Here is a 17,073-nt window from a genome sequence, read left to right as displayed (position 1 = left end):
GTTCCTTTGCGTTCAAATTATTTGTCATGATTTCCTGACTGATCTTGCAGTGCTAAATTTGTGTTCCTTTACAAGCAGAAAAACACATAATGCTGTTTTAGTCATATCTTACTATGTCTACTGTATGTCAAATTCATTGATTATAATACTGATTATTGTATTACACAAACTTGATTTGTTTTATTTTTTAGAAATAAACGCAATTTTAAGTATAATATTACTGTTACTTGCCCTGTTACGGCCCGTTGCTTGCTGGGATAGGCTCCGGCATCCCTGTAACCTAAATTTGATGAAAGGGTTAGAAAATGGATGGATGATATTAGTTTATTTATTGTTTATTTAACAATGTGTGAGTTACGAATGCATGATGGGTGTCAAGAAAAGGCCTAATTGTTTAGGTACCATTTGTTCATCTTTTTCTGTGTGTTTTTGGGGATAGGAAATGCCTAGTGTATGTCATTCCTTTCCATGGTAATAGAAAAACCTTAAAAAACTCCTGAATCCTATCATGAATCCCACTTTCAAGTATGGAAAACCATGTAAAGAAATTTGTGTGGATATTTAGAATTACATTTAGTAGAGAGTTTCCTTGGATTCATGTTTGGTTATTGGTAGTCTTTATTTGAAATGGCTTAAAAGAGAATTATTTAATTTAATTGATACATTTGCATTTTAAATTGCAGCATATTTGAAGAACGGGCACATCCTGTGAAGTATTAACTACTGCCTACCAGAAATACTGGAAAATGCATGTCAAAAGCCGATAAAAGCAGCTGTGGAATAAATAATAAATGAGGAAAATATTGTTATAGTGGTGTCTTTCTATCAACTTAATCTAGTTGAGAACATCATGGAAAACTGGACATTCTTCCCTGAGAACACCTCTTAGAGTACCACAGCTGCACAGCATTGTTTATAGGTTAAAATAAAATTAAATTGAAAATCCCTTTGGTCCAGTGCTGTAAAAACAATGTATTTAGTCTGGTAAGTTCACCAATTCCAGCTGTTAACAAGGTGACCTTACTTCTGCACTCTAGAAATCAGTAGGTACTGGTAAATGAAAAGCCCTGCTTAACTTTATACTTAGCCTAATTAGCTTCATATTCACACAAAGTAATTTGAACAAATATAAAAATATGAAATATTGTGATTCCTCTGTATGTTAACTTTCAGGTGTAAGAATGTAAGGACTTTTCAGTTTGGGAAACTCGCATGATTTTAAAATTTGAAAAAGGACAAAACTACTACTAATTTCAAAATGTCACCAAATATTATTTTGTCTTTATATAGTAATAAAGTACTATACATTAACACAACACAATTTACACAGGGTTCTTAAATACATTCCTTATTTTGCTGATATCCATCAATATTTTTGAAAGTTTGATGCTTTTTTTCCATTCTTCCTTACAAGTTTAAATTAATTTTACTATCCTAATTGTTCCAATCTTTCAATGACGTACAAGCAGAAAACAATTGGAAATTGTCCAAAAAATTGAAGATGTGATATGTTAGAATTAGAAAAATAACACTCATAATCTGATCTCTATGAATAGTACAAATGAGTTATTTAGGGAGCTGCAATTATTCTGTTACCAGGGGTAAAACATGTTTCAATTAAAATACACACCTGCTGGCGTGCACTAGAAATGTTTTTCTCCTTAGATAACTTTAAACATAGGAAAAGGATTTGTAATTACTTTTCAATGTATAAATGTATTTCTCAAAACTCAATTATGAATGCTCCATATTAAATATACTGTACTAAATACTAAAAGTTGCTATATACTGTTATGGATACAGTATATCGCCAAAAAACATTATCCAAGCGTCTGCCTTCATTTACAACAAAAGTATTCACAGACATGTGGTTAAGATATAAGAATGAAAAACTCCTTTCATTACCTTTGTAGTGGCTGTTCCTCTACAATATATTTGTGTGTGCTGTGGATTGAATGTGGGTTGTGTATGTAGCATCCAATCTAGAATCCATTCAATAAACTTCGGTTACAGTGACTTAAGCTCCTTGAACATGTGCTTTTTTGTTTCAAAACTATTGACTCTGTAAGAGTCTAAGAAAACATAATGCTTCATTTTTCTGCTGTCAGATTGTGTTGGGCTTGATCAAAAGCAGGCACTTGTGCATCTACAGGTAGCATTGAGATTGAGCTGGAGGCTTGAATTTCAGCTTGTGCTGCATTGACAGAGCTCTCCCTTCTCCTACCATTCGTTTACAGTAAAGATCGCAAGGAGACTGCAAATGATATTCTTTCACAAGTCATGACTGACACTGAACAGCAATGGTGAAAAGCAAGTAGTACAAGGCCATTTTCAAGCACTCAACAATGACTAGAACTAGCATGTTCATTTTTTTCCTAAATTAAGAGCTTGTTTTGATCTGTGCTGTGCCATTTCTTGTCTTGAGGTTATTTCCCAGGATTGAATTGTGTGCCTCAGTTCAAAATTAGATTCAGTCTTTCAGAAATTCTTTATTAAGGACTATGACATTATTTTGAAATAAATTGATTTTATAAGCCTATTTTCTGATCTTCATGGAGATCAAAGCTTAAGGTTTTACATGAGACGCATCTTCTTTTTTACCGTAAGACAGTAGTCTTCTATGTAAGGTGCAACCTAGAGGTCTGAGTGTATTTCATAACTGGGCCATACTTGGACTGGATCTCAGTTAGGGCTTGTAGGGTTTGTCAGGTCAAAGGCTCTAAAAAATATTTTGTGGTCTTCTCATATCAGAACTGAGTCTAGCTGGAGCCTGCTTAACAAGAAAACCACATGTTTGCTGTTTTTTTTACAATTGAGTCTTAAGATATAAGACACATGCTGTACCTTGTAAAAGTATTCAGACCCCTGCACAGTTTTCACAGTTTTTTACTTTAAAGATTATGGTAGTGCCACTTTGAAGCAGAAAAGTGAATTCTAACATAAGTTATAATGTAAATTTCGGGTGGAAGGGTAGATCCTAATCTCTCCTACAGTATGTATGTCTGATTGTCTGATTGTTGTACGTGTAATGCGTCCTTGGGTTTTGGAAGGGCACTTTGAACTGTAAATAAAAGTTATTCTTATGTAACTTTTATTGTACTGTAAATAAAGGTTATTCGCAAAACTGGCCTGTGAGGCAGGGCGACAAGTAGGATGGCATTACTGAAAATAAGCCCTCTCAAAACCTGCATGGCGTTTTGAAAAAAGTATCTGAATGATCCTGCAAAAACGTGACAAGAGGTAGTGGATGTTTTTGGTATATTTGGTTTAAACTCAAAACCATCTCTACCAGTCAAGAAGGGCAGGGTTGGCATTATGCTATGAGGATGCTTTTCCTTAACAGCGAAAAGCTTGTGTAACAATGAAAGCTTGTTTAGTCTGAAGGAAAAATAGTGCAAAGCACAAGCAAATACTATAGGAACATGTTTCAATCTGCTAAAGACTGGGGCAAAAATTCACCTTTCAGTAGGACCATAATCCAGAGTTGCACTGGAATGGCTTACAAAGAAGTAACTAAATGTCCTGGAGTGTGCCATTGAAAATCTCAATTGGGAATCTGTGGAAAGATGTGAAAACTGATGTCCATAAGCAATTCCCAAGTAACCTGAGTAGGCTTGAACAAATCTGCCAAGAAGAATAGCAAATATTGCACTAACCCAAAACAGAACAGACAAAGATGCTTCTAACAAATATTCAGCTCGTGGGTATGAATACTTATGCAATCAACAACATTTTTCTGTAGTTTCTGCTGACATTTACTGTAGCCTATCTTATCTTCTGTTTGAGTAGTCTGTTTGTTACTATAGAAGTGCAATTCCCGAAAGAGTGTGTCAGTAAATACAAATTCAGGCTTTGAATAATATAAAGATGTGGAAGCATCATTTTTTAATTTCACAAAATGGGACAGCAAAGGATAAAAATACTTCTGCACTGCAAATGACCTCAACTGCATTCCAACTTGTTTACAGTTACAGCTTCAGTGAAACAACTGTTTAGAGAAGAAAGAAGTGAATAAACATTAGGCTCTGCAAGATATGATAACTGGTTTTAATGCTGAGAAACATTTAATGATATAACACTTTTCTGTATTTACGAAATTTTATGATGTTTACTCACGTTCAATTTTTGTTTGTTTTAACCAAGTTGAAAGAGTATTTCAATAAAGAAGAATTAGAGTAAAACGGACAGTATTAAATCTAGTTTGACGTAAATATTTGCATTTTTAAGTGTACCATCAAAGCTGTTATAGCGATTATTTTTAAAATCAGGACACTCATAAATTCTTATTTGGCCACACAGTTATCAGGTTTCAAGTTTTCGTTTCCTGGCAATGATTCTCTCCAGTGATCTTTTTTTACATCCACAATATATCATGTGTGGCATACAAATGAATACTAATTGTATTTCCCATTTACAATGTGGTTTCTCAGCAACAGCCCAGTAGTTGTCTGTGGACAGCATCAACCCTGTCTATAATGATTTATGGTATGGATGATAAAAGGGCACCTAAAAGGTCAGAGCCTCTAATAAAAATATAAACTCTGCAATGTTTCGACATCATATGAATGATTAATATCAACGATTCATTTTATGTTAATCATGCAGTGTTCATCGACTGATTTTTAAACAAAGCGATCAATAAAATGTAACACTTAAAAAACACACAGGTATGGGAACTCATAACATCTACGGAATGAGAAACCAAATGACCACACTGCTACGTTTTTGGCATTAAGAACAGGTTGTCTAAGTGAGCTTCTTTATATAAAAACAATTTCAGCAGATAAATGCAACTTAGCATAGTTCAGGGATATCCCAGTCTCCAGTTTGAAACAGGTACACTGTATTACTGCAGGATTATACCATCACCTGAAATGTATTATCCATAGGTAAAACCTGAACAATAAAAACAAAGAAAGATACTTATTTCCCAAGTGTCACAACATCCACCCATCCATTTTCTAACCACTTTATCCAATACAGGATTGCGGAGGAGCTGGAACTTTAGCTGGCAAGCCACAGGCACAAAGCAGGTTACACCCTGGACAGGATCCCAGTCCACCGCAGGGAACACTCACACCAGGGCCAGTTTTCTCAGCCAACCAACCTACAGTACCACTATGCCTTTAGACTGGGGGAGGAAACAGTGTCAGGGTGAGGGAGCAATTCCAACTTTTGAGCCACCAACAATACAACATATCTAAAGAATTTGTTCCAATGTTACAGACTACCATTCAATGCATGTCATTCACAACTCAGGGTTGCAGTGAGATAGAGCTTACCCCAGCAGAAAAGACTGGATGTGTCCTGGACATGACGCCAGCCCCTCACCAAGGAAGTCAAACAGGGGACAATTTGGAGATGCAAATTAACTCCAAAGGCACCTCTTCATAGCTGTTTGAGAACACTAGGGTACCCAGAGAAAATCCACACACTCAGAGGGAGAAAAAGGAGACCCCACACAGAAGGCACAGTAGGGAGGAATCGAACCCAGGACCTAAATGTATCTCCTACTCTAAAGCACTTAATCTGTCTAATCTTGAACAGACTGTGGGGGATTTAGCTATTTCAAATCCTCAATGTCAATCCAGTGGATGTCTTCAGAATCAGCAGCAAAGCACAAAACAGAGAACAGAAGTAGAAGCCTAAAGTTACTAGCAACTAAATGGGCTAAATGAGCCAAATAGCTTCCTTCTTCTTATTTGCCATCCTAAACGTAACTATTTCTTATGTTTTTATAGTATCTGACAGATAGGAGGAACTGAAACGTGGCAGGTGGGGTGAGACTGATCTGCAGCAATAAATATATTTATTGCCTTCCTGTTGGTCGTTCAGTCTAGTATGTGGTGACAGATGGTAGATTGTAGTTTATGAACATAGAGACTGTCTTAATAACCAGTTCAAGCTGACGTGCATCATGTTTTGACCCACTTTTCACTTAGACTGTGATCAAAAATGTAAAAAAGACATATTCTGTCATGACGGCGTCCCTCGGCTAGCAAGGAAACACATTCTCATGCAGGCTCACAGTTTTCCAGGGTTTTGCTACACTGACTGTATCACCTTTTTGGTGATCCGTGTTAATTAGCTTATTATTCAATTCCCGCCTCTCTATATTAAGATGAGGCGCCGCTTTGACGGCACTTCGTCATTTTTTCATGGCGCCCTGATTTTCACTTGCACTTCTGTCTCACTCTCCAGATTTGTTTTGCCGAGCTTTACCCTGCCCATACGTTGCAGTCTCAAGACTGCCCTGAAACCCATTTGGTCTTTTTTTTTTTAGAGTTTTGCTATTAGGTTTCTCTATACCTTAGGCTCCCTTGATCTTTTTCTCTTTTTTATTTCAGGAATACTCGCTATTCACTTTCTCTGTACCTGATCCTCCCTGTATTTTTTCAGGACGCTGGCTATTCGGGTTTTTTCTTATCCCGAGCCTCCTTTTATTTTTTCTGATCCGTGGGCTTTGCAGTAAGTCTTTTTCCCTCAGCTCTAGCATTGCCCGGCGCACTGAGCCAGCCCTTGATCTGCACAGTGGTAGTTCCAGTGTCACCCGACGCACACAGCCAGCCTTCGCTCTGCACAGCACTCTCAGTGGCCATAAGTCTGCCCTTCTAAACCCTTCACAGGAAGTTTGCAACTCGGTTTCTCCTATACACAAGACTCCCTGTTTTCCAACCAGCAGATTTCCTCTGACACAACTGTCTCTGATTCTAGCCAGCACTTCTTTCCACACTCATCCCTTTCACTGCTCACCTCGTCGACCCTCGAGTTTTGCCAGCCTGCCCCACTGACACTCCTGAGGGCTGCTCTTCAGAGCCAGTTTGGTTCCTTTTAGGGGTCTCGCTATTTGGGTTCCTTCCATACCTGAGGCTCCTTTCCAGCAGTCTGTTGTTTAACAGCCTTTCTTTCCACCAGAGATGCAGTTTGTCTGGTTTTTCCTGGGATCGTTGTTCCTCCCCATTACTGACCGACCTTGGCTGATAAAGCCTCGCCAGCCAGTATCTCATTTTTACCTTTCACTTTTCACTTTTCACTCTCCAGTCCATTCATTATCTCATTTTCACCTTTCACTTTTCATTTTTCACTCTCCAGTCTCTTGCACTTGGGTTCTGACAAATTACCTCCTACACAGCTGTATCCAACCATGGTATTACACAGTACTCATGGTATAGATGAATTTAAGAAGTAGAATAGTTTAGGAACATTAATGTATACACTTTTAGACTGTAATTTGATAAGTGCATGTTGGTAAACACAGGGTCTGAGCTACCGTTAGTGCAATTTGAAAGTCTAACTTGTTCTACAGTGGATGAAAGACTTTGCTAGCCCAGTAACGAGCATTTGTTGTATCACATGTGGATGAAAAGGATTTCAGTGGGTACATCTGTTAAATGCTTCTCATTAATTTTGATCTAAGGATCACCTGTGAAAGGTGGAACAAAAAGCCTTGTGTATCTTATGTCTATAGTATACATCAAAAAAGGCAGTAAATCACTTAATTCACTTTAAGCAACGAACTTGTGCTTTTACTGCTGTTAGTGGCAACAATATAAAAGTATCCTGAAAGTGTAGAGGCAGTGGAGTGTGACTAAAGAAATGAAGGACTGTATTACTAAGAATTTAATTACTAGGACATTACTAAAGCTCTTGTTCAGTCACATTTTAATTACTGTTCATTTTAGGGTGCTACATGCTTTTGTAGCCTGTATGATAAAAATATGGTCTGTTGTTAATAATCTAAGGCTGGTGGGCCGCACTCCAAATAATAAAATAAATTGATTGTCTCTGCCAAAAACAAAGCAACACAAAAGGACAGAACACACTGCCCTTATGTGTAAACTGCGTATTGCAGTATTTTGTTTCATAAAGCCTGTCATTTCTGAACAAGAAACATTTAAGGGGTTGTGTGGTACAACGTGTTTTCAACTATCCAGATTAGAGAAATTCATAGTGAAATGCTGTGTTATCATGAGATTAATTGTAGCTGATAGTTTTGCACTGAACTTTGATAATTGCTGTTCTAGAATTAATTTGAAAGACTGATAAGAGAACTATCAAATGTGGTCTATATATGAAATGTGCACATTGGTTTTTGAAACAGTAAATATTGTAACACAACGGGGGTTCTGGCAGGCACCCTTGCCACATTAGGTCAGCCCCACATCGTCGGGGCTCAAACCCAGGACTCCCATGTCACTCAACAGGGATCCAGCCCGGTGAGCCAAAGAGAGATCTCTCTCCAGCCCACTAGCTGTAGTCCTGCTATCAGAGGGAAGGGCGGCGATGTCACCGCTCTGGTAAGCCGGCTCTTACACATCCTGATGGCCGTATGCGTTACAATATGTTTAAGTCCCAGTTTCTGAAATTGTGGAATGTGACTTGTTCAAAATAAGATTCATAACTGGTCTATTTTATTTTGCTGATTTAATCTGAACTATTCCATACAGTAGGTTTCGTTGCATGAATCTGAAGAAGGCTCCACAGCCAAAATGTTGTGTTTTCTTTCTTCTCTTTTCAGCATGGAATAAACCTATTAGTTGTTCCTATTGTATGGAATTATGCATGTTGTAAATGGTCACAAGGATATGAAAGGTTTATGAAAAATAATGAGAACAAGTTTTTTAAATTAAATATTGCTCTTCTATACATACATAAAGGTATGTATATAGGACAGGGCAGTGCATTTCGGTTGACCTAGACCAAAAACACAAACACACAAAGCAAACATATATCACAGTTTTATATTTTAATACGAAGGCCAGCTCTGAAGATATTTTGTGTGTGAACTAAAATGAGCTGGTACAGAGTACCCAAAACAGTTGTCACGACCTCCAGCAAACGAGTTAACCGGGTTCAGCCACCCGTGTTAACTACAGTATCACCTCCTGCTCCACTCTCCTCCTAGTTGCAGCTTAAGCCCTCATTACTGTCTGCTCGACGCTCTTTATTAGTTCCCAATCTCGAGAGCCCCTACCTCGCCCTTTTTCTGGAAACCTCTTGTTAACGAATTCTTTGGATTTGGACCTTGTTTTTCCATTCTTTGACCACGATCTAGCCTGACGATTCAGATTAGACTCCAGTGTTCTTTACTGTTACCTCGACTCTCTCATATGCTTAGGATCCTTCTACATTCTGACGTGGATTCGTAACAGAATACCAAGCCAATGTTATGGATCCGGCAGATGTTCAATCTGTTTGCTCCCTCCTCAGTCAGCACTCCCAAGCCCTTACCCAGCTTCATGGCTCACTTCAGCAACTCTGGCAGTTTTGCAGTGGGGCCATGATTCCTGTTTCGCTGGCCACCCAGGCATCAGACGCACTTCGTATCTCTTGAACAGGGAATTCTGGTGGCCCTCCATGCGATCTGGAGTCGCAGATTATGTTCGGGCACGTCCAGTTTGTGCCAGGATTAAGACCCCCTCGCTCTAGGAAAGCTGGTCTCCTTCACCCCCTTCCTGTCTCCTACTGTCCTTGGTCCCACATAGCGGCTGATTTCATAATGGATCTTCCAAATAGACAAGGTAATACTATAATCACAGTAGTGACCGATCACTTCTCTAAGTAAGCACAATTTGTTCTGGACATTCCTGCCCCTCACTCAAGTCCTGGAGTTCCAGCCAATGGGATGATGATAAAATAAGAACCCAACGATAATCTTCTAACCCAGGCCATGGAGATTAAGGGGTGGGGATCTCTCTTCCTCCCCTTGCCCTGCTTCTTGTTTCAGACACAAGGGTACAGGAGGTATGATGGGAATGTACATTTCAGGGCTGTTGGGAGGGGGGAAGACACTAGCGATGCAACGGAAGTGTTTTTCCTTGAGTTTGTTTTTTTTTTCGGTGCGGTGGGGGTAGACTCGCTTGGGTGACTGCAATGAGCCGATCTGGGAAGGGGGTGCTTATGGGTAATTGTTTTTTTTGTTCGCAACGTAACAGAGACAGAACTATGCAGCCAGCAGAGTGCTATTTGGGATTTTTTTCTTCTTGGTTGCATGAAACTACGTGGTTAATTATTTTTTATGTATATGTACAGTGATACTTTGTTGTGATTACAAATTGCACACACTGCAGTAGAATAAAAACCTGCAGTTATGTAATCTGTCTCTCTTGTGCTGGTCTGCAGGTGCACAGATGGTTCTAGGGTTTCCGACAGCATGTCCGGGGAGAAGCGTCTGAGCACTTTTAAAATGGGTGGTGTAGTTGGGAGCAATACCTGCAAATTATCACTATTCTGACATATGTTTGGAATTCTGTCTCATGCATAGTGGATTAACGTTATCAATATGCAGGCATATTTAATTGTATGTTTATTTTATGCATCTATAACATCATAGTAATAATAATTCTGGTCACTCCACTCAAAGCTTGTCACAGGTAATAGGACTGCCCTCCACCACCCCCAGTCTGTACCCCCACCTGGATAATGTGAGTATGCTCACCACACAGCTGCTATCAGTGGGGAGGAGAACAGATTGATGAAGCCAAATCAGAGATGAGGTTTATTAGGAGGCCGTGATTGGTAAAGGCCTATAGGAAATTTGTCCAGGGTTTTGGGTTAACACCCCTACTCTTTTCATGAAGCACCCTGGAATTTATAATGACCACCGAGAATCAGGACCTCAGTTTTACATCTCATCTGAAGGACGGCGCCTTTTTTTACAGTATAGTGTCCATATCACTGTATTGGAGCATTCGGACCCACACAAACAGCAGGATCCTATTAACACTTCTTCGAGCCTCAACCTTAGTTTTTCCCAGGAGGTTTCCCATTCAGGTACTGACCAGGCTCACATCTGCTTAGCTTCAGTGGGTTGCCATTGCTAGGTTATTGCTTAGAAAGATGACTGTTAATGCAGTTGTTCAATTAATATATTAAGACTGTTAAATAGCAAATTTACATAATACGTAACAGAACTGTTCTTTTATATTTAACTCTGAGTTTAACTCTGACTATAATAGGAGGACATTGCTACAGATTGAAAACGGCTACCTTGATAAGAAGTTGCTTTATTTGGCAGGATCAGAGCACCTGCTGTTCCCTAGTGTACCACTAGAGGGACTCTTGTAACTGTTTCCAAGCCATCGTAGGTTTATTCAGCTGCTCTGAATCTGCAAGACCTAATTCGTAGTGTAAAGAGACCAGACAAAATATAATAAGAACAATTTTTAACACATGTAAAATATTTGTATATATAAACCACATTCACGCTTGTACAGGAGGTGTGTTTTTTAGAATTAAAATAGCAAACGTAAGTACATTGCAGTTATACTTATGCAATCGACACATTTTAGTTTTTCATTTTCTTTTGAAGTTTTTGTTGACAGTTGAATTTTCACTTAGAAAAGGTTTCAGTCTGAGCATTCAGATTTCCATTAAAAAAATTCACTTTAAAAAATGGGTGTGCAACACGTTATTTGTAATTCGGTAAAATGGGATATCATCAGATAGGGCTATTTTTGCAAGATGCTACACTTGAGCTCTGTGAGTAATCCTCAATGGCGAGAAGGGAGGAAGGTGGAATGTGATTGGATAATTCGGTGAACAGTGCATGTTGGAAGGTGGCAGGCAAATGCATGTGTAGTCCCAAAAGACAAGAACACATTAATACCAAGGTTAATGATGCTCTGTTTTTATTAAAAATCCAGTATCAATCACAGGGAGCCCACTGACATCTAAACATTAAGAAAAACCTAGGAAGAAAGCTATTACAACATTCATAATAGTTTGCATTTCAAGCAAACACATGTCAGAGAATCTATAATTAACTCACATTTCAGTCCTATACATTACTACAGTAATTGTGCTATAATAAAAATAGATATACACTATGTGCATAAGGTAGCACATTTATTTTCCATCTGAACAGCAATGTACTGTATGTAGTGAACAACATTGAGTATTATGAGATGAAAAATAATTATGGCTAATAATAATAAAACATACCAAGCCCAAGGTGCAATTTCACAACAATTAGAATTTAGAAAAGACTTAATGTGTGTTGTTATAAAATAAACACGGAAAGTGTGCAACACTATTTATACATGGAGCCCAACTGTATCTAAATATGCAAAGGTCATTGGGCATTGTACAACTGCAACACAAGTAAACCTTGAACAGACATCCTGTGGCAGGGCAAATCTCCATTATGCAGGGCCTTACGTGGATAGTGTAAAAAAGGGCCAATTCCTCAGTTTCTGCGGGTGCTCATTTACATTATAATTTAAAAATTCTATATACTGTACATGTACATTACAGGGGTCAAGCACTACTAAAATGTCCTTGTGCATTGAAACAGTTGGTTGCGCAGACACCAAATTCAATTACACAGTGGACCTGGATCAGCTGCCTTTGCTCTCCACCTGAAAAATACGAAACTGGATTTTAAAAACAGACTTGTTACAGATGTCATATAAGAAGATAACTCAGTGTTTGCCTGATTTGAAAGCTTCGGGTCGGAAGAGGACATATTATTTAATATTTCCTTAATAATATTTCCTTATTCATAGAAGTTGAAGAATGAGTCTGGAAAGTTGGATCGATAATAAAATAATACCAAATTCATCTTTTATCTAACAGAAATGAATGTAATTATGAAAACTTTCCAAAATACTGTATGTCTCAAATTTGTCTCAAACTGAGCAAGCCTGGAAACAAGTCATACTTACATCTCCTTTCTTGGAAATGTGGATACAGCTTAAATCAGTCTACACCTGAAACTTTATAATCTTTAGGTTTTTTAGTAGATATGTAACACAATTGCACAATTTGTGTTTCTCTCTGGATGTCTTTGCCCACATTTTTAGAAGAAGACAAATCTATGCATACCTGAGATTTGATATTTGCTGCTGGCCTTTGGATGTGTGCATTTCATCATTTCTAAGAAACACTTCTCAGCCACACAGTCTGGAGAAACACAGACAGAGCAGACAGTCAGTGATGCTGTCCACAAATAATTCATGGATTATTTAAAAAGTACTGAAAGCAATAACACACAATTTAATAGAAATCATTCTTGTTTTTTTAACAGACTAGGAGAACATGATCACTTATCGATATCTTTCTCCTAAATAATTAGACACATAAATATAATATTTTCTAAACAATACAAAAATAAGTTATTGATTTAAAAGCTTATTTTAACCAAGAAGAATATTATGACCATCTTTTCATGTGCATGAAAGGGTAATAAGGACAAGTACATTTCATTCTGGTAAATAAAGTTCAGTCAATAAAATGTGACATATACAAAGATTCATTGTGAAAGAAACAAAATGAATGAAAAGGTGAGTTAAGAGCATGCTTATTTGAACAATAAAATTGTTGGAGAATATTGAATAGCCAGGTTAATAATACTGTTTCTGGTACACAGAGTTTGAAAACAAAAAGATGCTTTTTTGACTAGATTAGTACAGTAAAATAGATGTTTATACTTTTCAGTATGTGACAGAATGGGATGAGACAGAAGACTCAGCTGTGGATATTATCATTACTGATGGGATAGCAGAAAGTTTTCAGGCTGTAGGAGGAAACTGAAATTTGCTGTAGAAACTTTGTTTCAGTCCCAAATGTAGCAGCCTTTCTTTATGTTTTTTTTTAGAAAATGCTTTACTCACTGTATTTGCTGTCCTCCTCATTTGCACCTGTGATTGCCTTCTTAGAAAAAAACGCTTGAACAGAAAAGCCCAAATAAGATTATTCCAGTGTGCAGTCAGCTGTAGTAAGGATTGTAGTTACAGTTGACCTGCCACTAGAGGACGATAAAGCCTTTAATATCTGTAAATAGTCACACTTGAGGTGGATTTGATAATTGTAAGTCAAGTAATGTGATAATTGTTGAAGGCTTAAAAAATGCCACATTTGCACATGGATGGTATTAAGTCTGCTTGATATATAAAAGACTTCACAGGGGTTGGTGTTGTTTGTTATTTATTTGTAACTGAGAAGGGTTTTGCTGAGTAAAGGCTCCTTGCCCTACAGTTATTGGTCCATCGTCCTTTAATGTTGTTGTATACAATCTACAACACCATTTCACTTTGAAGATTTGTTTATCATATTAGAGTATTTCAGAAGAAATTTCTAACAAATCCTTTTGAAACACTGAAATAAAATTTGTAGTAAGCAAAGGAATACAACTGATTTTGAAATGGTTTATATTTGATTCATTTAAAAATGAAGTATACTACTTCACTAATGTATGTGTGGTTTAAACTACCTACATTCACAACAAAAACTGAAATACCTCTTCTTATCCTGGATTTCAAATCATGTTTAAGACTGTCAGCTGGATCTGAAAAAAATAATAGTTTGAACATTTGGCTGAAATATTATTACTCAAATCCTTGCTATCACTGAGTTATTAGTTTTCTTCCAAACTACAGACCACTAAAAACATTTTACATATTTTGAGTAACTAATCTTATCTAGTTACAAGCATTTATGCAATTTTCTGTTCTTCCTTTTCCCCCAGTTGACCAGTTATCAGGTTTTCATAACTATAGAGAAAAAAATATTTTTCAAAGCCTGCCATTTCAAATGCCGGAAAATATTTCTTTAAAGATACCAAATGTCTGAGCAGTGTCTAAAGCTGTAGGTCTATATAAAGATTACATTCTGTGTGAAAATCAAATGCTATTCTAATTGATAATTATTGTAATAAATATGTTTATTTGCGATTTTACTCTTATGCCAGAGCATTTCAACACAAATAAGGTTGAAGTAACAGATGTAAAGTTTTCTTTCCATTAAGTGAGGTTGTTGTTTTTTCAGTGGAGACAAATCTCCTCTGAAGTTTTGGAAGGGATTATTCCAAATTATTCACTCATCGTAATCGAAACAAAAGACTCACGGAGAACTGGAAGATAAATCATTTGTATGGCACTATTGCTTATATTTTTAAAAAGACACCAATTTAAGCATGTTAAAAACCTACCGTCTTTATTGTCTGATTGAAAGATTTTGGTATCCCACTCATGCATCATGTTTTATAAGCAAGATGTATTCTGTGTTTAGGTTTGGTTAAGTAGTTTTAAACATTACTAGTAAACTTTTCAAATTAGTCCTGAGTCTTTCAGTTTGGACAAAACACAATTCTAATTAAATGGTTATCTGTAACCAGGGCAGAGTACAATATGTACAGCACATATTGTAAAAAACATGAAAAAGCCAGTGGTTAAATATATTACAATCAATATGAATAACCAACTACTTCTACCTGTACAAGACAACTGGAAAGTTGGTATTTGGCACAGAGATGTGATGATTATGTGGGTATGTACTAAAAAGAAGAAAAGTCCAGCTGTCAGTGGTAAAACGTTTAAAAATTACATTTTTTCAATGTACCAATAACTGGGGAAAAACAAATCCTCAGTCCATCACACATATGAGGAACAATTAACAATACCTTATGTTTTGCTAAATTTTTGACCAACTTAACTGATGAAGTTTAAATACTACTGATTGGTAAAGATTTTTGTCTGAATTGTGGCAGATTGTCGGATGTACATTATGGAACTGCTTAAGTTAGAGCTTATTGTTGTGTAATAATTTAAGATTATTTCTAAAATTGAGTAATATGTGTATCATTCCTTTAATTTGCCTTATCAAGCAAGGACTCTTCAGGTTAATTTAACCTTGCCTTAATTGTTTTTATGAAATGAGGATGCTTAAGGCATTATTATGAATTCTCTGAACACCTGCACAAGACAATTACAGTAGCTCCTTAACAGCATTTCTGTGTTCTGGAGCAAATTTGCATTAACAACAACCAAGGACAGAATAATACCAGAAGCCAATCATAAAAATCTATCCATAGTGGACTTACCATTTGCTGAAGTTAAGAGGAGCAACACTGTCACAGGTAAAAAAGTTTTCATCTTTTGGCCTCCAACTAGTGTTCCTATCGTTTCTTAGTGTTCACCTCACAGATACTGACGCTGCTCATAACAGGGCTCTTATACTGCTGCCGCTGCAACTCTGATTGGCTAAGCCCAGTGATGGTACTGACTTGTTGGTAAAAATAGAACCATTGGGAGTGTGGTTGCGTAGAACGGTGTGTTTGCTGTTGGAGATGTGAAGTTGTATTGTAAAGGGTGAATAGCAGGACAGGACCATCAGAAAGTGTAACAGATACAGTGAAGAAACAGAAGCAAGTGTAAAAACATGGGGAAAATCCTCCATTTGTGTTGTGAGTTCAGTCTGCTAATGTCTGACAAGCTATGTACTGTAACTTTCACATTATGTACTTTCTGTAATTCAGTCATCTTTGGCTTGGATAAAGACCAACCAAATAAATTAATAATTGATTAAGTACGCATTTAATAGGTTTTTAGCTGATAAGATAAAGTCTTGCTTTGGCAACAGAAAAACGCATCCCTCTTGTACACTACTGCATAATTGATTTAGTTAAATATTTAAAATGCAGACGCTTTAAACAAAATCACAGAAAATATGAACAAAAACAGAAATAAAACAACCCAGGCTGGGAAGAAATTGAGTAGTTTGGCTTTCTGTGAGCGGTTTGCTCTACCACTGAGGAGCAAGGGTACAGTACGAAGGGCTCTGGAAATGGGAAAGCAGAGAGAAATAATATAATTCCGGTGGGAGGGAGTTAGACAGGATCAGACTTGCAGAGCTTCTGAGATTTGACTAAGTCAGGTTACAGGCATGGGTGAACGCATGAGCACCAGTTGGAGGAAGAGTGGAGAGAGAAAAGAGTAGGGACCTTTTTTTAATAAAAGCTTGGTCAGTTGTAGGTGGCTTGAACACAGCAATGCTCATATAGCCATCTCCACTCATTGTGTTTTGTTAGGTCAGTGTCTATTAGGTCTCCAGTGCTGTCACATAATTAAACAGATGTGATCAAGCCCTGAGCTGGTTTGATGACTTTCTGCTTTCCAGAGTGTGGCCTGTGCCCTTGCAAAGCTGGTTCCCTGGTTTCTTTGGACTAATCTTCTGTTTGCTAAAGTAGAACATCTTTCATAGACAGGCCAGCCACGATGAAAGCATCCACAATAAGTAATCTTCATTACTCCAGCAGTCCATGGACTTCCTCATGCTAGTCTCGTGTTAACGAAA

At 37.4% G+C, this 17,073-nt stretch overlaps 1 long non-coding RNA gene across 1 annotated transcript; it reads right to left on the bottom strand.

Annotated features, from left to right (window-relative positions):
* Nucleotides 1–11,834: 11,834 nt before the first annotated feature.
* On the bottom strand, nucleotides 11,835–14,622 carry LOC148673609 (uncharacterized). The gene is made up of 4 exons (XR_015936066.1): nucleotides 14,240–14,622; nucleotides 13,614–13,667; nucleotides 12,826–12,903; nucleotides 11,835–12,359 (listed from the first exon to the last, which is right to left on the bottom strand). It is a non-coding gene; the product is annotated as an uncharacterized LOC148673609 (long non-coding RNA).
* Nucleotides 14,623–17,073: the final 2,451 nt, after the last annotated feature.

This window comes from Lepisosteus platostomus, chromosome 4 (genome assembly GCF_059453375.1).
Source record: "Lepisosteus platostomus isolate fLepPlt1 chromosome 4, fLepPlt1.hap1, whole genome shotgun sequence".
In the NCBI taxonomy this organism is placed as follows: domain Eukaryota; kingdom Metazoa; phylum Chordata; class Actinopteri; order Semionotiformes; family Lepisosteidae; genus Lepisosteus; species Lepisosteus platostomus.
Note: the sequence above shows the minus strand (reverse complement) of the source record. Positions and strands in the feature narration are given on the sequence as shown.